Genomic DNA, 23085 nt, shown 5'->3' with positions numbered 1-23085 from the left:
TTAGCATAGGATTCCAGTGTCTGTTCAGACTGCCAATATCCGTTCAGAGTGGAAACTCTATGAAACGTCCGCCGAAACATCATGAATTAATCCGACCTTCATGGTTTCAAGGCAGTTCGGCCGACAACCCTTACTCCCAGAGGACATGAGTCGCATGAGCCCTGCACAATGCATGGCGTAAGTGGGTGTATGTTATCTTGGCAACGGGAGAGGATGAGAGGTAAATTTTCTAGCGCCATTAATAATCAGAACATATCAGCTAAGAAAGGTAACCCCTAAAGGAAATTCTGGTCCACCTAGATCTGTGTGTGGTTGGGGCGGGGGGGAGGGGGGAGGATGATGGCTGATAACCAACTCTACACTACTCCTTGCACCCCAAGGAGCCTCGGAAACAGGATGAACTCAAAGGTAAATGACAATGCTATGAAGAAAGGCAAATGAAAGTGCAGCAATGGGTGCATCAAGGCAGCAACATGTAATGTCAGAGGAATTTTTCAAAAAGATATATAACTAGTAAATATACTAAAAGACTTGAATATCGTTGCTGTAGCAATCACATTTACGAAAATGAAAGCGAGAGGTTATAAATATGTAGGAGAATACGTTATGTTCTGCAGTGCAATTAGGTAAAATAAAAGACCAAGCAATGGTGTAGCACTACTCCTGCGTAAAGAATTGGGAAAATAGATCAAAGATTGCGCATACTTACAGTCAGAGGGAAACTGACAAGAGGCAATGACTGCACCAGAAGAAGGGAAAAATGATGAGCTTAACACCTTATATGAAGAACTATAAAATAATTGGAATATTTACAATGCTACTGACCAGATTATTATGTTGGACGATTTCAATGACAGAATGCGAAATTTCCGAGTAACGAACATTATACGGCCTTTCGGAGAACCGGTATGTAATGAAAATGGAAAAATAATAAGGGATTTTGCCGCTTACAATAACTAAAAATATAAAACTCACTTTTTAAGAAAAGTAATTTACATACATATACTTGGGTCACTAAATTTCTTGCATCACTAACTGACTACTGATTGGTAAATGATAAGCGAGGGATCAAGTAAGGGATACAAGAGCTTATAGCGGTCATGATATAGTGTCAGATCATTTTTAACAATCTCCAGAATAGATCTTTTTTATAAATTTCAAAAAAAGACAAAACAAATAAGTAACCAACAAGATCAGAGTCTTCATAAAGTACACTTGTTTAAAAAGGACTGCGTGGAACATCTTCACTAAAGCAAATAAGCATTTTGCAAACTAACAAACAAAGGGTAATATAGAAGAAGAATGGGAAAATATAAAGAATGTGGTATATAAGTATAAGGAAAAGAGAATGGTTAAAAACTTGGAACGAGGACATTAAGAAGGGTGTCAACTCTTTCGCGGCCTTGGGGGGTATACTTCCACATAATGTATTTCTTTACGGCGGAATGTGTATTTCCACTTCTGTATGCTCCTGGCATCTAGTGGCAGTATGCTGCACCGGCTGTAGTCTCTGTCTGTTGTTAAGTATAACTTCAGGACTGTGGGAAGCATATATACCACCAAACAACGGTGTTTTAATGGTTATTGGGAAGTACAGTTACCACCAAAGTAGTTTCCGAAAGGGGCTTGGGAAGTATACTTACCACAAAATTAATCTGTCATTTATGGTCCTTGGGAAACGCACTTACCACCAACTTAGGAGTATCAGAAAGCTTTTGGGAATACGTCTTACCACCTCTGCCTATGCCTGACATCTTATGGTAGTAAACTGCCCTAGGTGTATGAGAACTGCAACAACGACCAGTTTCTGTTTGTCGTGGGTTACTACTGTTGTCGCAACACATTACTTCGCTTCTGCAATATACATTATTTTGACCTGTATCAACTCATACCTTCACTGCGTGATAAAGTTTCAAGGACTGTTTTCACATTGTGGTAAGTAACCTCTAATATTAGTAACAATTATTTTTAAATGAAGTAAAGGAAAACAAAATGAAAACAGAAAACACGTCATTACTTTTTACGTGGAGTGGCAACACGTAACAGCTCACAACAGTTATTTGGGAAACCCAGTTACCACTGTAGTTTTAATACCTCAAACAGTTGACGTGGGGATACATGTGCCACCATAGTTTCCGGTCCTAAAGCACAAAAATAAAATTATCTAAAAATACATATAATCAGTTGATCAGAATTCTAATGCGATGACAAAATAATTATCTTCGCTGAGTTGCTGCAAAAATGCGCCCACGAAACGGCTGAAGAAACAGGATGCATGTGCAAAATACTTAAACAACACCACAGCTGAAAAGAAGCAATACTATGATGAAAGAAAAAATACCGCTAAATGTGTAGTAAGGAAAACACACCAGGTACATTGAGACAGACTTGCTCCTAATATGAGAATAATATTCACGAAAAACAGCAAATTCTATATAAGGTTCTAAAAATTTTAAACACAACTGAAAGAAAGAAGCTGCGAATAAACAATACTGAAGAGGAACAATGAGTAAATTTTTACAAAGGATTACGGTGTGCAGATGCAGCACAACAATCTGAAACTGAGCGAACAGGTAAGAAGGTATTAGATGAAACACAATCTGACGAAATAACATCCGCCTTAACAACACTGAAGAACAGAAAAGCAACTGGAAGAGAGGATATTAATACTGAGTTGCTAAGCTACGAGGGAACAATGCTATACCAAAGACTGCTACATCTCTTAAACGAATGTTAGAAGAGCAATAATATCCCCCAAAACTGGAAGATTGCTAGGGTGATATCAGTTTTTAGAAAGGGAGACAAAAGCCTGTGCGCTAACTACAGAGGAATACGTTTACTGAACTCAGCATGCAAGCTATATGCTAAGATTTTAAACAAGACTCAAAAACATAACAGAAGTAATTTTGTGTGAGGAACAAATGGGTTTTAGGGAAAGGAAGCTCCACGACAAATACGCTTTTATTTTACCGCAAATACTAGAAAAACACAGAGAATATAATAAAGAGACACGCATTATTATTATTGATTTTAAAAAAGTTTTTGACCATGTCAATAGACAGGAACTTTGGAAAATAATGATGAATCGCGAATATCCGAAATTTAGTAAATACGTTGACAAGTTACTCTAGATCCTAACGGGAAAATGACTAATGAGATACCAACTAACAAAGGAGTACGATAATGCTGCTGTATCTCCCCAGCATTGCTCAGCATGTACATATATTTATTTATTTGTTTAGTATATGGCTTACATAATTATATTTTACACGAACTGGATTGGTTTTCTGAGTCTTGACGGATTTTTCTTAAGGGAAAATTTTGCGTGAAAAATAAATGTTTTGACAATGCGTTTTACGTTATTCGACAAACAATTATGTAGATGAAGCTGGTATTTGTACAGATACCATTGGTGATCTTGCAGCTCTCGAAGAATGAAATTATAATGAAATCCAGACCTTTGGCTGCTTACAGACGTTGACAAATATCAAAGGGGACAGTTGAAAAATGTGTGTCTCGACCGGGACTCGAACCCGGGACCTCCTGCTTACATGCCAGACGCTCTATCTTTAGTTTTTGTTTGGACCTCTTCCACTTCAGGCATTGGCCCCTTGTCGCCCATACTATCCTCAAAAACCTATCTAACCTAAAATCAAAAACAAAGATAGTGCCACACCGCCACTTTCACCCTAAAGCTAACTAGGAGGGTCTTGCGAAACCACTTCAGGCTCTGCCAACGAACAAAAATTAAATATGCCTCTGAACATTTTATTAAAAAAGAAAAGGATAAAGGAAGGGGTACAATACTTTATTATATTTTATGTGTTGTTTATTTTGTTCTTATGTTTTTATTTGTAATTCTTTCTTTCCTCTTTTTTCCTAGGGAGTGTCCACAGCAGCCAGACGGTGGGATGCTCTGGTCGTCTTCTCGTTCAGCGAGGGTGAAACACCCTATAATTACCGTTTATGACTCTCACCAGTCCATCATGTGTAATATCTCAGTCTCTTCTCACACTCGATGCACCCCAATGGTCTGGAGAGCGCGTTAACAAAGACCCCAAGTAATTCGCAAGGAGCGTACCATACGACGTTTTGCGCCGTAAAATCGTGTAATAACTCGCTAAACACTGCCAGAAATCTATCAATCCTGCAACGCTCTCATTAAAAAAGTATGACAGTGCCACATACCCTTAACCCACACCGTGGCGTTATGACGAGTAGCAGGGAAGTAAGTGACGTCGGGATGGATCAGTTCGGTGGGCTCTACGGACTGAGGCGTTCGTCGCAGCAACAACGCCAACATCCGCCGTGTGAGGAGCCAGCAGTCGATAGCCGTACCACAAATGAAACGGTGCATGTCGGTGTCGACATCGGTGCATCTGGGGCAGAGAGGATCCTCGGCAAGACGTATCATGTGTAAACGTTGCCGGGTGGGGAATTTTTCAGTGTCACGTACCACAGAGCCCTGGCCGTGGTGGGAAGGAAAGGCGAGTGTATCTTATTCCACACCCACCTCCAGCCAACTGCCGCATGTCGGCGTTCGACCACATTAGCAGGCAGCGTCCGTTGAAAGTAGCGGTAGAAGTCCTTGGTTCTATAATCCAGCGTGGTCGGCAAGACATCCAACAGATAACTCGTATCGACCAGATAGATGCGAATGTGACACAGTGCTGGCGTCATATGTCCAACAGGAATCGGCGGACGGAGGGATTTCAGGCACCACCTCCTGAATCAGTTTACCAGGGGTAGTGTCCTTGTCCGAAATTCGTAAGCGATGCATCGTCCGCAGGAAGAGAGCGCGCGCCCTTTTGTGGACGTTTATCAATCCAAAGCCGCCTGCAAGTGTGGGCAACGCCAGCATCTCGTAACGGTTCCTGAACATCCTACCCTCGCTGACGAAATGATCGAAAGCCGCCTGGAACTCGGCAGCTACCATAGCGACCATCGGAAGAACGTGTGTGTAATGATTAGGTTTTGGAGCGAGGTAGACGTTGACAAAATATATCCGCATGATCAAGTCAAGTGTTCGAAAGTGATGGAGTCGAACTTGCTTGCGGATCACATTAAGTAGTCTGCGATACGTATCTGCTACTGTAAGCTGCACGTTCCCATGGAAGGTCATTCCCAAACACTTCATCGCCGGGGCTTTGGTGACGGGCAGTGGCGTATTCATATGCAATCCTCTGCCCACATCCACGTAGTGCGACTTTCGCAGGTTGATACCTCTCCGTATTACCGAAGCCACGCGATCGCCTCCAAACGCTGTCGCAGAACATGAAGTGCAGGCTCGAGGGCGACTACGAAGAGAAAGGGCCGACAGGGGACATCTTTGCCGCACTGAGCGCTCGATAGTGAACGATGGCGAGCGGTAGCCGTTGACCAAAACTGTGGAAGGGGCTCCGTGGATGAGACGGAGAACCACACCTGCCGATATTGGGGACAGTTCCATCTTCTCTAAGACAGCCTGCAAGAAATGGTGCTCAACTCGGTCAAATGCGTGGTCTACGTCAACTGCCACGAGGGTGCCTTCTAAGCGACATGCCGACATGAGCGCCACCACATCTCTACAAGAGCTTAACGCCGTGTGTATTACTGTCACCTCCCAGACAATTTAGGTCGGCATGAATGGCATCTTTGGCCGGCCGAAGTGGCCGTGCGGTTAAAGGCGCTGCAGCCTGGAAGCGCAAGATCGCTACGGTCGCAGGTTCGATTCCTGCCTCGGGCATGGATGTTTGTGATGACCTTAGGTTAGTTAGGTTTAACTAGTTCTAAGTTCTAGGGGACTAATGACCTCAGCAGTTGAGTCCCATAGTGCTCAGAGCCATTTGAACCATTTGAATGGCATCTTTGACAATAGCAAGGAGGCGAGATCGAAGAATGCGGGCGAACAGCTTGTAATCCGAATTCAATAACGTCAACGGCCGGAAGTCTTGAGGTCTGCACCCCCGTTTTGGCACAAGGATGATCATGCCCTCCAAAAATTCGGTGGGGGGGGGGGGGGGAGGGAGGGACGCGGAAGCCCAGATCCAGAAGTTCGCAGCACATCTTCCACCAAATTTCCCCTGTCAGGTCAGAAAAGGTGCTATAAAATGCAAGTGGAAGACCATCAGGTCCAGGTGATTTGTTTCTCGCTCTCCGCGAAAGGGCCATGCGCATTTCTTCCCACGTGACGACCTCCAAGAATGTGGCGTCGCCTTGCACCGTACCCGATGGTGGCAGGTCGTGCAGAACGTCCTCAAGGTCGTTGTCACGTCATTGATCTGCTAGGCAGAAAGTGCGGTAATAATCTGCGAGGGCACAGGAGATGGCGTTGTGTGTCTCTGCGTATTGCCCGTCCGCAGAAATAACTGCTGTGATGAGCCGTCTCTTACGGTGTCTCCTTTCTCTGACGATGTGATAAAGAGAGACACGTCCCTCTGCGATGAAATCTTGCAGTCTCGATCGAACCCGTGTGCCGTCCAATCTGCAGAAGCCGTGCCTGTGTTCAGTGGACGGCCATTTGGCTCTCTGGCGAAGGTTGTTGCGACGCTAGTTCCCGCAAAACCGTGTAGTAAAAGTCAGAGGTGGATCGGAGCCAAAGTGTCCTGCCTCGTCCATACGTCATGAGTGTGCGTCGAAGAGCTGGTTTGGCGCCCTATGTCCAACATCGTGTGGAGGAATCATAGGTGTGACGCCGTCGCTCACATTTGTGCCCGGTATCAATGACGGCTTCGCTGCAAGCCTCTTCCTGGAGAATGTTAACGTTAAGAGTCCGAGGTCCTCTACTACAGCTCGTCTGTTGTCGTGGTAGAGTCACGGCGCAGATGAAGGCCTGATGGTCGATGAATGCAGTGGGCCACAGCTCAGCACCGACAGTTGCTGTCCGGAGACCTCGGGAGACATAAATCCTGTCCAACCTACTGGCCGAGTGGCTAGTGACGTGTGTATATCCGCGTCGGTCACCGTGGATTAGTGTCCATGTATCATGCAAAGCGAGATCTCTGACCATAGCATGAAGTGCTGGACATGGGACATGGCGAGGGATCTGATCCTCAGGGCGTAAGACACTGTTAAAGTACCCACCCAGCACCAGGTGCTCTGTAATGCCTTGAAACAGTGGAGCTACCTCAGTGGAGTGAAAGAGTTGTAAGTAGGCTGTTTAGGTTTTTATGTTGGTAACGCCAAGTAGCGCTCTGTATGAAAATCACTGACTGAGCTGTGTGCAGTCTGTGGCTGGTTTGCATTGTTGGAATTTACTATTGTAGTGTTGGGCAGTTGGCTGTTAACAGCGCGTAGCGTTGTGCAGTTGGAGGTTAGCCGCCAGCAGCGGTGGATGTGGGGAGAGAGATGGCGGAGTTTTGAGAGCGGATGGTCTGGACGTGTGTCCATCAGAGACAGTAAATTTGTAAGACTGGATGTCATGAACCGATATATATATATATATATATATATATATATATATATATATATATATATATATATATAATTTTTGAATAGTATTAAGGCAAATACATTGTTTGTTCTCTATAAAAATCTTTCATTTGCTAACTATGCCTGTCAGTAGTTAGTGCCTTCAGTAGTTAGAATCTTTTATTCAGCTGGCAGCATTGGCGCACGCTGTATTGCAGTAGTTTGAGTAACGAAGATTTTTGTGGGGTAAGTGATTCATGAAAGATATAGGTTATTGTTAGTCAGGGCCATTCTTTTGTAGGGATTATTGAAAGTCAGATTGCATTGCGTTAAAAAATTTTGTGTGTCAGATTAGTGATGATCAGAATAAGTAAAGAGAGAAATGTCTGAGTACGTTCAGTTCTGTTCAACTGTTTGAAAAACAAATAACGTAAGGGGTTTATCAGCACACTAATTTATTAATTTTTCTAAGGATTGGTACGATGCTATCGCGTAGTAGAAAGGCCGTTCCACCACCACCGTCGGAAGTTGGGTTGACGTAAGACGCGTATCCATAAACATCCAGGCGCAGATCAGGCCGTACCTCTTGAAGAAACATGATATCAATGTCCGCCGCCCGAAATATGTCCTTCACATTTACTGTACCTATCCGATACAGCCGGGTCATTTGACAGTACGATGACGTATCCTGCAGTCGTTTAAGCCAGTATGCGCCACGTCGTCCGTCCGATCTTCCATGTCAGCCGCACCATATGTATTATTGATCGGCTGAGACAAGATGTCCGTCCGACGATCCGCCGGCCGCGTGCATCTGGTTGTCACTTGAGTCTGATATCATTCTTTCCATCTCCATTGAGGACGCCCAATCACCAAGCTGGAGGTGTGGTACGTTAGGCGACGCATCAAGTTCTTCCGATGCCTTAGCCGCAAAATCGCCAGGGGGCTCGTCGGTGAGCTGATCACCGTCAACTTGGCTTTGTCCTTGGGCGGACGTTGCCACAGTGAACCAGGCGCCATTTGTGTGAGGTCCACAGCCCTGGCCGCAGATTTTTCTTCACCCTCCTGCAACGTGTCACCATGTCGCGAATCACATCCTGCAGACAGCCTCCTCCTCTTTCGTCGCTTGGGCGACTTCTGCTTGCGGAAACGCGTGTCCGCGTCCTGTGGATCCCAACAAACAGCAGGCACCTCCCCCATCTCCGTGTCCGAGCTCGAATCCATGCGCTGATGCTCCCCTTCCTCACAGGGCTGGGGTGCAGACGTGGTCGCTGCTGTCGAGCACAGCGGCGGTTCCGATGGAGGCTGCGTCGCTGTGGGCGCGGAAACTGGGCCCGCGGAAGTCGACAACTGGAACGGAACAACGTCCGCGTCCTCGCTGCCTCAACGTATGTAATAGGCAGCGTTGTCGGTTGCGATGTAGGCGTCGTGTCTGCACGTGGCATGTAGACGAGGCGGTGCTGCAGGCATTCAGAGAGTACATGCCCTTCCTGCCCGCACCCTCAACAAGTCCGCGGCTGACCGTCATAAATGACGATCGCGCGACAGCCACCAAAAGTCACGTACGATGGGATGTGTTTACGCGGTTCGATTCGCACCTGACGCACTCCTTTTACTACAGGATACGTCTCGAACGTATGCCACTTTTCTTCCACGTGACTTAATACTTCCCAGTAAGGCCGCAGTGCGTTCACGACAAGCACGGCTGGAACTTCCAACGGCAGCTCGAAGATTCGTATGTTTTGAACGCCGAGTCCTGCATGGTCTGCAGTCACTACACCCACATGGCCGTCCGAGGGGTGGAAACGATATCCATCGGTGGAACGGCGAAGAAGTCGTTCGTACGCTGCTTCATCGACAAGTTTCAGGTAAACTGTGCTGGAGACGATCGAAAGATGTATACCGATAAGTTCCTGTGGATCCACGTGCATTACTTCACGCAGGAAGCGCTCTACTTCATATGCCTTAGGTCGTGCGTACTTTAATCGTGGCCTTTCTATAAGAAAGCGCCATCGTCGTTCGAGGTGATCTGTTTACGAGTAAACAACGGCCCCGCGCACGTCCGCTTCGCAACACGGCTGAGACCCGGCTGTCCGACTGAGCCACCGAGGACACAGAGGATAGGGCGACCGCAGGGACTGATCTCTGGCACGCTCCCATACTGTCCAACTTTCTGTCCACCACTAAATTTGTAGTGCCCTTGCCCACTACATTCATTACTCGCGGCATTCAGTCTAATGATTTCCGTAAGAGTTTGAGCAATGTGAGTGCTTCCGCACTGAATAATATCATTGGCCGGTAAGCCTTATCTATAAGAAAATAGTATCTGTTCTTTCGAACATGTCTTAATATAGATAAGAGCTACCGGGCAATGATCTTCTTCAGTGCGGAAGCACTCACATTGCTCAAACTCTTACGGGAATCAGTAGACTGGCTGCCGCGAGTAATGAGTTTAGTGGGCAAGGGCACTTCAAATGTAGTGTGTGGACAGTAAACCGGAAACGTGGATCTCAAGGGGAGTGTGGCAGAGATCAGTCCCTGCAGTCGCTCTATCCTCTGTGTCCTCGGTGGATCAGGCAGCCGGTCAGAGGGTTAGTTGCCCTCTGTAATAAAAAACTGAGTGAATGGATCAACGATGGACTTTAGCAAACTCATGGTACATCCGCCCCAAACAAATACAGCGGCCAATGACGAACAAAATGAGATTAAAAAAAAAAAGTCGTAAGAGCGTGTGCCATGTAATCAGGTGATCCCGGGTTCGAGTCCCGGTCGGGGCACACATTTTCAACTGTCCCCGTTGATATTTATCAACGCCTGTAAGCAGCTAAAGGTCTAGATTTCTTTATAATAACTATCATGTAGTCTACAAAATAGTGCATTTATTTTTTTATGCTGAAGTTCTTTTTATTCTTTGCAAGTCATCAAAATGGAGTGTCAAATCGACATAAAACAGCATTTTCTACACTGCCCACTTTTTGTGTTTAATCGAAGTCCCAAAGGCTCAGAAGCTGCTAGAGAAATTTGTGAATACTGCGAAGAAGCGGTGCCTCTTAGGACGGCTCAGAATTGGTTTGACTGATGCAAAGAAGACAGTTTCCATCTCAAAGACAGACTTGATCGACCACGAATAGTTTGATCGGTACCAATCAGTGAATGAGGAACTTAACGTTCAACAAACGCAGCGACTCAGCAACGCTATCCACCAAAAACATCCTGATGGGAAATACGAAAACGCCCTCACATCATCAAGGAGGCCATTCATTACCTTGATTGGAAAGTGCTGCCACATTCTCCGTATTCTCCCGACTTGGTACCTTCGGATTCCAATCTGGTCGAAACCCTCTCTAATTCATTTCGTAGCGTTTCGCTCAGTAATGATGTGTACCTGAATGCTAGGCTGCACGATTTCTTCGGGTGGAAATCAGTTGATTCCCATTGTCCTGTTGTCGACGCATTGAACAGCTTGTTGAAAGTTGGAAAGAAGGTTGTTGTCCATTCCTGTTTACCTTTGTGAAAGCCTAAACGTAAAAAAAATAGCGTCCCAGTTGCGTTTCATCGGATTCAGGTAAACCGAACTTGATGGCAACACATCAGCATGAGTTGCCTATCATGCTCCTCAAACCATTGCAGCACTGGTCTTGTGGCATGGACGGTCATCATGTTGGAAAATGCCATCGCTCTTGGGGAAGACGTCAAGGATAAGGGGCTACAGGTAGTCCCTAATAATGTTCATATAGTCTACATCTGCCACGGTGCCTTCATTACTACCACAAGTCCCATAGAAGCCCAGGTGAGTGTCTCCCATAACATAATACTACTTCCACCTGCGTGAGTCCATGGCGCCCTGCATATTTCGAGCAGCCGCTCTCCTGGATGGGCAACGGCCTTGCCGCAGTGGATACACCGGTTCCCATGAGATCACCGAAAATAAGCGCTGTCGGGCGTGGTCGGCACTTGGGTGGGTGACCATCCAGGCCGCCAAGCGCTGTTGCCATTTTTCGGGGAGCACTCATTCTCGTGATGCCAATTGAGGAACTACTCGACCGAATAGTAGCGGCTTCGGTCAAGAATACCATCATAACGACTGGGAGAGCGGTGTGCTAACCCCACGCCCCTCCTATCCGCATCCTCCACTGAGGATGGCACGGCGGTCGGATGGTCCCGGTAGGCCACTAGTGGCATGAAGACGGAGTGCGCTCACATGGATGACGGCGTATCTGGCCACGACCAGCGACCTGGTTTTAACAATAAACTGTATTCAGCTCATCAGACACACGATTCCATTAATCCGTGGTCCAACCTCGATGATCCCGTGCCCACTGTAATCATAAGTGACGATGTAATTGGGTCAACACGGGAACACGTAGGGGTCTTCTGCTAAGAAACACCATGCTCAGGTGCGCTGAACGTGTGTCTGTGCCAGGACCACACTCTGTCGTCAGATTTGCCACACCTTGCCGCCTGTCCTGCTTTAGAGAGCGAGCAGACCGCCAATATATGCACGTACATGCAATAATGAAAGCTGGAGAACCGGCAGTAGCTAAAAGCGGTTGAGATGTCAATTTTCCTCCATAATTGGATATCCTAAATACTTCAGCCAGTTAATTGCTGCCAGTCTTGGGTCTACGATGTCTTTCCAGATACCCACGAATTTTCTTTTTGGGAAGTCGTGCAAAATGTGTACCAGTGTTTGTTCCAACGTTCCGCAGTCGATACTGGTCATCATTTCCCAATTCAATAGGGTTGCTGCGGTCACGCAGTAGCCAATTTTGATACGGTTGAGGGAACTCAATATTTGTTTTGCTTGGTTCGCTTTGGGGGACTTGGTGATCGGATCTGTTTCTCCCAAATTTTTATTGCCATGGAAGGATCCGCACTAATTTCTCGATTCTTTTTGTTAGATTATATATTTCTGGGGCGAGTCGGCAATTGTTTATCCGGATTGGTTCTTTCGATTTGAGTCGAGTTCGTGGTAAGTTGTTGAATGTTTCATGTTGAGCTCCATCAGTTCATGTGTTACTGCTTGTTGTCGTCGGAGATTTGGAGTGGCAACATTGGCGAATACTGACAACCACGATATTGGTGTGGGTTTAAGAGTTCCTGTCAGGATCCTCATCGTGTCATTTAGTCGGGTATCTATTTTCTTGACATGGCTACTTCTACTCCAAACAAGAGAACAGTATTCGGCGACAGGATACACAAGTACTTGTGCTGTAGTTCTTAAGGAATTTGCATTAGATCCCCGCCTATCACCAGCCTGTTTCCTTACTATATTATTTCTTATTTTAGCTTCTGTCCTGTTAATTCCCGGTGTTTTCCTAATGCCAGGCTCTGTCAAGAGTAAAACCTTAATATTTGGGGTGTCGACTGTGTCGTAACTTTTTGTTGCGAAAGATTACTTTCAATCCTTGTTTGCCATTCTCCTGTTTACGTGGAATTACATGACTTCTTTTATATTAGGGTTCGGAAAGAGTCTCAACTTCTTGCAATACTGGTTGAGCTTCCCTTGACTGCTAGTAAGTGTTTGTTCACCTTCATCGAATGTGTTTCTTTGAGCTGCTACAGCTAGGTCGTCGGGTCAGCTAAACTTAATAGGATCAGTAGTGACTATATATCTAGTGTACAAGCTAAATAAAAGTGGGACCAGAGCCTAGGCCTATGGGCGACCACTCTTTATGGTATAGGATTTACTTGTCTTTCGATGACCATTCTTAATGGAATGGGATTTACTTGTGTTTCTCCAGTAATAACTTTAAAAGAGAGGTTATTAAGCATGTTTTCGATTAGCGCTGTGATCTTTGAGCTTGGGACAGTTTAATTTGGCTTATACATTAATATACCCAGCAGCACGGTGACGTATGTTGCTGTGAGATCAGTGAAGGAAACTGAGGTTGTGTATTTCGTTTAGAAGCCCGCTTCTATGAAAGATTTTACGGCGAGAATTTGCTCGCAGTAGCCTAGATTCACACGGAATCCTCCAATAATCACTTCACTTACCGAATATGTAAGGTGACATATGACTGGAGCATAGATGCAGGAGTAAAGCTTAGAAAATTCGGCCACTTGTATGAAACAATTAACAAAAATCTTAAAGATGAAACTAGGAAATATGCTCACATCAAACACTACAAAACTGTTGCAGATTCCACACAACTCAATGTACCCGATACATGAGTGACTAACGAAAAGCAAGAAAGCCGTAATCAGGCACAAGCAAGAAAGTTCATAGAAAGAATTAAATGTTGCACAGTAGAAGACAGACTAAAGAATTAAGGTATTAGAGAATAACCAAAACATTTACTTCTAAATGATACAATGCTAGATCACAGTAGGAAATGGAACGAACACCTAGAAAGAATGGAGAGTGCGAGACACCACTTATAGGCTAGAGAAAGTGTCAAGGAAGAAGAGACGGACGAAGACCCCGGCAAGGATGGGTACCGTAACAGGTCGATAGGCTCGGTTTTTGACCGAGGAAACTGCTTCTTAACGTCAATACATGTTGTTTTCTATTTTTTCTTTCATTTCTGTTCCTGCTCTATGTTTTTGTTCAGTTACAAAGGAGAATCTGTTCCAAATACGAGGGTGAGTCAAATGAAAACCTTATTTGTAATAGCAAATCGAAGATTCGCTCCGTTATCCTGTAAGTTGGTTCAAAATGGTTCAAATTGCTCTGAGCGCTATGGGACTTAACATCTGTGGTCATCAGTCCCCTAGAACTTAGAACTAATTAAACCTAACTAACCTAAGGACATCACACACATCCATGCCCGAGGCAGGATTCGAACCTGCGACCGTAGCAGTCCCGCGGTTCCGGACTGAGCGCCTAGAACCGCTAGACCACCGCGGCCGGCTGTAAGTTGGTAAGCGTGCTACAAACAGCGTGCAGAATGGTCTGTAGGTGACAGCATAGTGCAGATGCACACATACCGTCGCAGTATCAGTATAAAGATGGCTGCCCCACTTGCGACTTGCACCAGGGAAGAACAGCGTTCTGTTATTCGGTTTTTGCGTAGTGATGGTGTGAAACCTATTGAAGTTCATCGACGAATGAAGGTTCAGTACTGTGATGAATGTTTGTCACAGCAGCAAGTCTACGAATGGAGTAGGAAGTTCGCAAATGGTGTGACTTCAGTGGAAGATGCTCCTCGCCCAGGTCAGGCACAACGAGCTGTGACTTCACGGAACATTGCAGCAGTTGAAGCCGTAGTGAAGGAAAACCGCCGAGTGACACTGAATGACATTGCAGCATGTTTAGAGATTAGTCATGGGTCAGCACACCACGTTGTGCATGATGTGCTCCAGTTTCACAAAGTGTCTGCAAGATGGGTGCCACGGGAGCTGGCTCATGAAATGAGAGAACGACGTGTTGATGCTTGTGAAGAACTTCTTCGGCGCTTTGAACGAGAAGGTGATGGCTTCCTTGCAAGAATCGTTACTGGGGACGAAACCTGGGTTCACTTCCACCAACTGGAAACGAAGAGAGCGAGCAAGCAATGGCGCCATTCCTCATAACCAAAACCAAAGAAGTTTCGAACAGAACCGTCAGCAGGGAAGGTTATGCTCACTCTCCTTTGGGACGAAAAAGGCGTCATTTTGGAGCATTACGTGCCTAGAGGGACTACTGTCACCAGTGGATCATACACAGATCTCCTAAAAAATCATCTGTGGCCTGAAATCAAATCAAAGTGACGTGGATTGCTGTCAGCAGGTGTCCTTTTGCAACATGACAATGCAAGGCCCCACACTGCCCGTACAACAGTTGCAACAATCACAGACCTGCATTTTGAGTGTCTTCCTCATCCACGATACTCACCAGACCTTGCGCCAAAATTGGACCACTGAAATACGCAACGGGAGGAAAGAAGTTCCGTTCTGATGAAGAGGTACGCCCCGCGATACATGAGTGGTTGCGCGGACTACCAAAAGAATTTTTTTCTAAAGGAATTTATGCACTTTGTAAGCGCTGAAGGACTTGCATTGAGCGTTGGGGGGATTATGTTGAAAAGTGATACAGTTTTGTACCACTTCTGCACAATAAATAATATTTAAAAAATATTTAAGGTTTTCATTTGACTCACCCTCGTATGAGAATAAAGATTCTGTTTTCCAAAATCATCATAGAATGGAAAACTACACTGCATCTCAAATCTGCAGGTGGCAGAAGAGAGAGAAATAAGAACATGTATTAACTGTGGCCTCTGATATGCACGAAATTTATACGAACAATATAACTGCAGTGATAACGCGAGCAGGAGCAATTTGGGAAAATAATTAGAAGACTGTCGAAGATAGTCTCAGGAATACTTCGGTCTGTAAACATTACTACACATGAGGTATTTTGCAAGGTGTCATTCATATATCCCGGGGCCCCAAAAAAGGCAGGAACTTTCCCCTACGTCCATTAGCTCATTCTGTTATATAAATATGTGTTGCGGTAGGAATCGTATGACATCACACAGTATTTATTCACCTCACTGAAGTATTTTTACATGGAAAGGATTATCTGCATAATGGTAATGAGCTGGAATATATATATTTATTATTTTATGTACGACGTTCAAACTCTCCCCCACCATGAACTATACACCAAAAACTAACACAAAATATTCTCATTTTCTATGAGTATCTCTGATTCAGTTTTGAACATTTGAAACATTATCCTGAGGCTACTTGTAATTACAAGGGCAAATAAAAACAGTGAATGATAAAAATACGAATAACAATGACAATGATAATAGAAGGCACAAGGAAGCTGTGTTTAATATCATCATAAGCACAAAGTGTAATGACAGGGGAAGATTGAAATGACCGTAACTATTCAGAAAGAGCTGACTATTTATTAATGAGACAATCAATTTCGGTCAGCTGTTACTATATTCAGACCTGAGTGAATCCATTGCATTACATAATTCGTGTCATTGTATGTATAGATGCTATAGTCACATTAATGAGCCATACAAGCTGCGTAATGATATGGCTGATTAATGTGACTGTACCATCTATACATACAATGACACGAATAACGTAATGTACTGGATTCACTCATTATCTGAAGATGGTGATAGATGACCGATATTAATTAGCTGGTTAATATCATTTCTGTGATAGATAACTGGATTTATAACAAAATGGCTCTGAGCACTATGCGACTTAACTTCTGAGGTCATTAGTCGCCTAGAACCCAGAACTAAATAAACCCAACTAACCTAAGGACATCACACACATCCATGCCCGAGGCAGGATTCGAACCTGCGACCGTAGCGGTCACGCGGTTCCAGACTGAAGCGCCTTTAACCGCACGGCCACACCGGCCGGCATTTATAACAAACCAAGCACTTCCTTACTCGCTGTGAAACATTATTACATACATGTCGCAACTCGTGAAAAGAGCTGACTGTTTTAATAGAAGACAAGGGGGAGGGAAAGATGAAGGGGAGGGGAAGAGGAAGTTGAGACTAGTGATCTACAGGCAAGTGTATGAGTTCCTTGAGATTTCGCAGAAGACCCTTCTGGGTTCTTGTTACAGAAAAGGAGTTTGAGAAGATGGGTCTATTATACGACTGAACAGAGAAGATTTTAATTTGTTGGGAGCCACTACTTCCTCTATGATATTTAGGTAGATGTTTGAGAGGTGAGTGTGAACGAGAGAGAGTGCAGTGACTGAGCAGGCGGTACTGCAGCAAGAGGGTACGGTAATCATTATTTCTGTATTCACATAGCCATGATAATTGTTTCTTAACCAAGAGTCATATGATCGAAAAAACGATAGGCACGAATGTCTAGCGCACAAGCGTTCATCGACAGTTCCATCCGGCGTGAGGTCCTTCACGAAAGTACTCGAATAATACACTACTGACCATTAAAATTGCTATACCAAGAAGAAATGCAGATGATAAACGGGTATTCATTGGAAAAATATATTATAGTAGAACTGACATGTGATTACATTTTTACGCAATTCGGGAGCATAGATCCTGAGAAATCAGTACCTCCTGCCGTAATAACGGCCTTGATACGCCTGAGCACTGAGTCAAACAGAGCTTGGATGGCGTGTACAGGTACAGCTGCCATGCAGCTTCAAAACGATACCACAGTTCATCAAGAGTAGTTCAAATGGTTCAAATGGCTCAGAGCACTATGGGACTTAACATCTGAGGTCATCAGTCCCCTAGAACTTAGAACTACTACATCCTGCCGCGGGCATGGATGTGTGTGATGTCCTTAGTTAGGTTTAAGTAGTTCTACGTTCTAGGAGACTAATGACCTCAGATGTTAAGTCCTATAGTGCGATTTGAACCATGTGAAAAATATAACTGGCAAACACATTCGCGTGGTTAAGTTCATGGTAAGCATAGAGTATGTAAGCAGAGACCTGAATAAAAGTTCACCTGCTCGCGAGTACTGCAGACCAGCAACGCAACCAAAACGTGTGCTGACGCTGGCGAAGACTTCAGCAACGGATCTCGACAGTGCAATCGGCCGGCATGTGAATGCAGACGCGCCTGTTACGGCATTACGTCGCTGCGCCCTACCTCGGCACTCCAGCCCGACCTCGGCGGCGTCGCGGCTAGAGGGGTGCCCTCGAAGAGCAGCCGATATCTCGGTGCCACTGCTGGAGGAAATGCCGACTCATGCAAGTGTTATCACGTCTCTTTAACCTTTAGTTTGCTTCGAGATAAACAACCGTGACTTGGCAACTCGTGTGCCTAAGTAACACCTTCCTTGTGACGCCAAGCAGAGTCTGGTATTGAACAGCCTGCCAAATACAGATGAACGACGATATTTCCATATTATTTTCTTTTTCCGTTTAACTTCGTTACCCTTTATATCTACTAACACACTTGGACACATGACTCTACGAGAGCTAAGTGAATACTTCTCAGGCTGGCAAAGAGAAATGACGTAGATATCAGTGAAAATGTGTTTTTCTTAAGATGTTTCTACACATTGCACAATGTTGTAATTCAAATGTAAACTTTTTCTTCAAAACAGTATTTTGTTTGTACAGCTTGTAAGGGAGGCTTGTCATTTTCATTTTTGTAAGTTACCGACCAACATTTCAGAGAGAGAGAGAGCAAGTTATGTTACTGCTAAACAATCTTTGGTCTTGTGGCACTGTTTTTGCCTCTGGACAGTCTGATACATCCTTAGTTGAAGTGTGATAAGTTATGGACGTATTTAGTAGCGCTATGTTAATTTGAGATTGTATTTGTTACATGAAGAAAGATTTGTTGTAAAGAACTGTACGGATGAATATGATGCATGTATTGAAAGGTGAAAACAACATAAATTTTGAATAATGTTATTTTTTACGAGGATAAGTTTAAGGAAAGACAGCAGCACTGCGTAACTAGTTTGTCGGAATGATTATTTTCAACTAGTTAACTTCTTTCACTTGCTCAGAGCTGAGAGAAAAGCAACCCACTTTCCTGAGTCATGCATTAACATATCAACCGATTAAGCTATTTGGTTTTTATAGAAAATTTACGTTAAAAATGTACCCTTTTTAAACCATTGTTCACTTTGTTTACACTGCATTGCAGGGACCAATGTTATGTGTGAAGAACATGAGAAGTTTGACTCTGACTTTTTGAATACACACTTAAATCTAAAATCGTTGTCTTGGAATATCATTTCTTAGGAATAGCTACTCTCCCCATCCCACTGTTCAAAGAAGGTTTATCATTATGCACTAAACACGTAAGTGGAAATTTTGAATAGTGCCAGATAATTGTTTTACTTCGTGAGACCTTAACTTTTCCCGGCGATTTGAATCTTCAAATAACCACCGCCGATATTTCGACAGGAGCACACCCTGCCATTCTCAAGGTACAACTGCAACGGAATTTAATACCTCGGTTCACAGAGGAGAAACAAAGAAGATACCACACACAGAACAAGTAACCGCCGAGTCCACACACAACCAAAGATAACCAACATCAGAAATATCGATAGTGACTATTACCAGCAGGAGAGGTGGCACTAATTCGGTCCCTCTGTTTTTTATGAGAGACAGAGCCGGATTCCAAGCAGCATTTAAACAAAATCCTACATCTCTGTTTATAACGTTGCTTGATAATTTGATTTCAACAGCTTCCTTAATACCACTATCCCAATAGCTGGATGTGCAAGCCAGAATCTCTGTATTGTTGTATTCCATAGGATGACCGGTGTCAAGGCAATGTTCTGCAGTAGCGGATTTTCTCGGCTGTTGTAAGCATGTGTGACGCTTATGTTCAATACACCGGTCTTCCACAGTGCTGATTGACAAATACGTGACATGCCACAACTGCAAGGAATACGATAGACACCTGACTTACGCAAACCAATATTATCTTCTACGGACGCCAACAGGGCCTTAATCTTATTCTGTTGGAAATGCTTCCTGCGTAAGGCAAAAACGCCGTAGACGTAGGTACCACTTCGTTGCTATCGTCACTCACCCGTTGCACAGAAGGCTCATAAAACAACGCACGTTTGATCTGCCTCTCACTATAACCATTCTGACGAAAGGTGACTTCGAGATGTGATAACTCAACTGCCAAACTTTCAGGGTCTGAGATAACGTGGACCCTGTGAACCAAGGTTTGCGGAGGTCGACGACGTCACCCGGCAGCAAACCCGTAAGTTATTTGAATTGTTTTACTTCAGCTGCGCATTCAATATAAAGATAAGTTGTATTCAGACCAGTAAAAGTTCAGTTCAAATTAGGTTATGGTTAGTCAAAGGTTAGCATCCGAGTTTAAGTTAGATAGCAATTTGAGGGTACACAGAATTGCTAATACACAGACTTTTTATAGAGTGGGAGTTAAAGTTCGGTTAAATTTCTACAGAAACACATAGTCGGGAACCTACATATGTCGACCTTTTCTGCTAGTATAGTTCGTTGATTCGATTTGTAATACATAGTCAAATAGTGTTGGATTTATCCAAAGCAAAAAGAAAAAGAAACGCTGTGCTAATTTTACCAGTCTTGTGCTTCTTTTTCAGGCAGTTCATTCAAAATTTTGTGCTGAATTTGCGAAATTTTGTGTCTTGTCACGACAATGGATTACTTTATTACGTTAACAATTGCCATCATAGTGCAGTATCTGTGCGGATTTCATTTATTGTTGAGTATTTGAGTACACGATGATACAGGTTTTTTTTTTTTTTTTTGTTTGGTCACTGCAGCAGTTTTGTTTTTCCAAGAAATAGTATTTCGTCATGTTTGGTACAGCAGAAATAAATATGAAAGTCCGTCGTATCATAAGACAACAGAAATTTTACGAAATAGATGGTCGGCACAGGAAGATATAACCCACCTTCAGCAATTGGTAACTACCAATATTTTAAATGAGACTGCAGGGAATTGCGTGGCTCCACAATTATTAACCATAAGTGTTAACTACCGGGACCAATGTCACAGTTAATAAAATTTTTCTGCGTTTCTGACAGCATTGTCAAAACTACCGACGTTTCGGTCACTGTTACAAGTGACCTTCTTCAGGTATTTTTAATGAACCAAAAAATAAATAAATAAAACACCTTGAGGAATGTCACTTCTAACAGTGACTGAAACGTCAGTAGTTTTACATATTGATAATGCTGTCACAAACCAAAATTTTTTTATTGACAGTTATTAACCAATTTAGGGAGCAATAATGGAAAGGACGAACGATGAGTAACGAGGGTGCCAATTCTGAAGTCGAGTCGGTCGATGATAAGTCATCGCAGTCTACAGAAAGCTTACAAAAGTTGCTACAGTCGTGCGAAATTTTACAACTTGTAAGAGACTTATCAGAATAAGGTTTTTCGTCACAGTCTTTTGAAGGAACACAGCCATCACCTACAGCGAACAGGTATATAGAACCAAACTGCGCGAATCCGATAAATTTTCTAGAAACAATTCGTCAGATCCTTAAAGAATCAGAATATGAATTGAGTAATAAAACTGACAAATCACGTGAAGAATATAAGAAATCACAGGAAGAAAATAGTAAGTCACTTAGGGAAGACATAAAAAAAACAAAGAATGGAAATATAAGACCACCGGAAGAAATGAAATTTAAAATACAAAATTTAGGGAAGTAATTAAAAAAGACATTCAACCAACAATTAGCAGTTTTACAACTAGATGACGTAAACTTGAAACATAACACGAAAACATAAACAAAAACCAGGGTGATGACGAGGACGAATTGTTAGCTAAAATAAAGAATCTAGTTCCGAGTGCAGGAGTTACACAGGTTGTTTAAAAATTCATACACCTGATTAGCACGTGACATAATGTCTTAATGGTGTCTCATTTCCTTAAGACAGATATTCAGTTTGGTTTGACTTACGTTATAGACACGAGCCCCCTGATTTTACTTAATCTTCGTAAGCTTTTAGGCCCACTAGCACTCCTTTCTTCTTATATAAGTGAAATGTCTTGTAGTCATCTATCAGTTTATTGGTGCTAATCATTATATGTCTCGGGATTTATTAATGTTTTACTTACGATGCGAAGTTTTTTCTTTTTGTCACCATATCCTCGTATTTGTTGCGTTACTTTTTAATTGTATGACAGCACTATGTAAAACTATTCTAACGAAGATACGTTTATAATCTGTTTCCTACTATTCACTTATTTTTATTAATCGACTGTTAATTGTAATCCAACTCTAGTAATCACTAAATTCTTATTCTGTACACATTTTTTGTAGGTCTCTGTCGGCCAGAGTTCAAAAAAATGGCTCTGAGCACTATGGGACTTAACTTCTGAGGTCGTCAGTCCCCTAGAACTACTTAAACCTAACTAACCTAAGGACATCACACACATCCATGCCCGGGGCAGGATTCGAACCTGCGACCGTAGCGGTCTCGCGGTTCCAGACTGAAGCGCTTAGAACCACTCGGCCACACCGGCCGGCGGCCAGAGTTCGCTTGACGGTTGCTTTCCGATGTAAGCTTGACTGTATGATCTCCCGAGGAGGGCAAATTAATTTGCCTAAATCCGTCAGGAAGTTAGTTTAATAAAACTTTGTGCGGCTGACGACTAATTGTGTTTATTCTTAACGTAGCAAGATATTCATACACGTGGAATTTATCACTGGCATGTAGAAAATAGATTACTTGTGTGATGGCCAGGGTTTTCTTCATCGCGTGATAGTTGGATTAATACTTAAGACTTGGTAAATAACAAAGCTAAACCGCCCACCTAAACCACCACTCCTTAGCTTGAGCGCTAGGAGAAGCATCATGGGGGACTGGCAATTTTCTCGACAAACTTCGTGTGGAATTCGATGCACTAACATACAATTAAGGTGGATCTGGAACAAATCTGTAGAAAGGTTAAGCAAGGCGCTAATGATTTCGAAGAAGCTTGTGAACTGCACGATACGTCATACAGTGCAACCAAATATATTACAGAATGTCACACAGAAGATCGTATTTGAGGTGATGGGGCTAAGGAGATCCGTTCAAAAAAGGCCGTTGATTTAGGACAATATATTGCAGCTTTAGCGTCGGTAAAATAATTAGTGCAAAAACGAAACTGAGTGCATGGATATGTAGATGACGATCTATGAATGCCTCTCGCTGTCCTGCAGACATCAAAAGTGATGTAGCAAAATGCATTCGATCATCTTCATCAGCAGCTGAAAAGGCTCGTAACGCAGAAACGAGGAAAAAGGCAAATCAAAATGAGAAGTGTTCTACCCCTACCTTACATTT

The 23085-nt window shown here is 43.5% G+C and overlaps 1 protein-coding gene across 1 annotated transcript in view; it reads right to left on the bottom strand.

Moving 5' to 3' along the window:
* The window catches only part of LOC126251559 (UDP-glycosyltransferase UGT5-like), a 62829-nt gene extending 44872 nt beyond the window's left edge, over positions 1-17957 (bottom strand). The window contains exon 1 of the mRNA XM_049952076.1: positions 17762-17957. The gene's annotated coding sequence lies outside the window, so the exon portion shown is untranslated. The remainder of the gene's footprint in view (positions 1-17761) is intronic.
* Positions 17958-23085: the final 5128 nt, after the last annotated feature.

Source organism: Schistocerca nitens, chromosome 4, assembly GCF_023898315.1.
Source record: "Schistocerca nitens isolate TAMUIC-IGC-003100 chromosome 4, iqSchNite1.1, whole genome shotgun sequence".
In the NCBI taxonomy this organism is placed as follows: Eukaryota; Metazoa; Arthropoda; class Insecta; order Orthoptera; family Acrididae; genus Schistocerca; species Schistocerca nitens.
The sequence above is the reverse complement of the archived record's forward strand: the minus strand, read 5'-3'. Positions and strand labels throughout refer to the sequence as shown.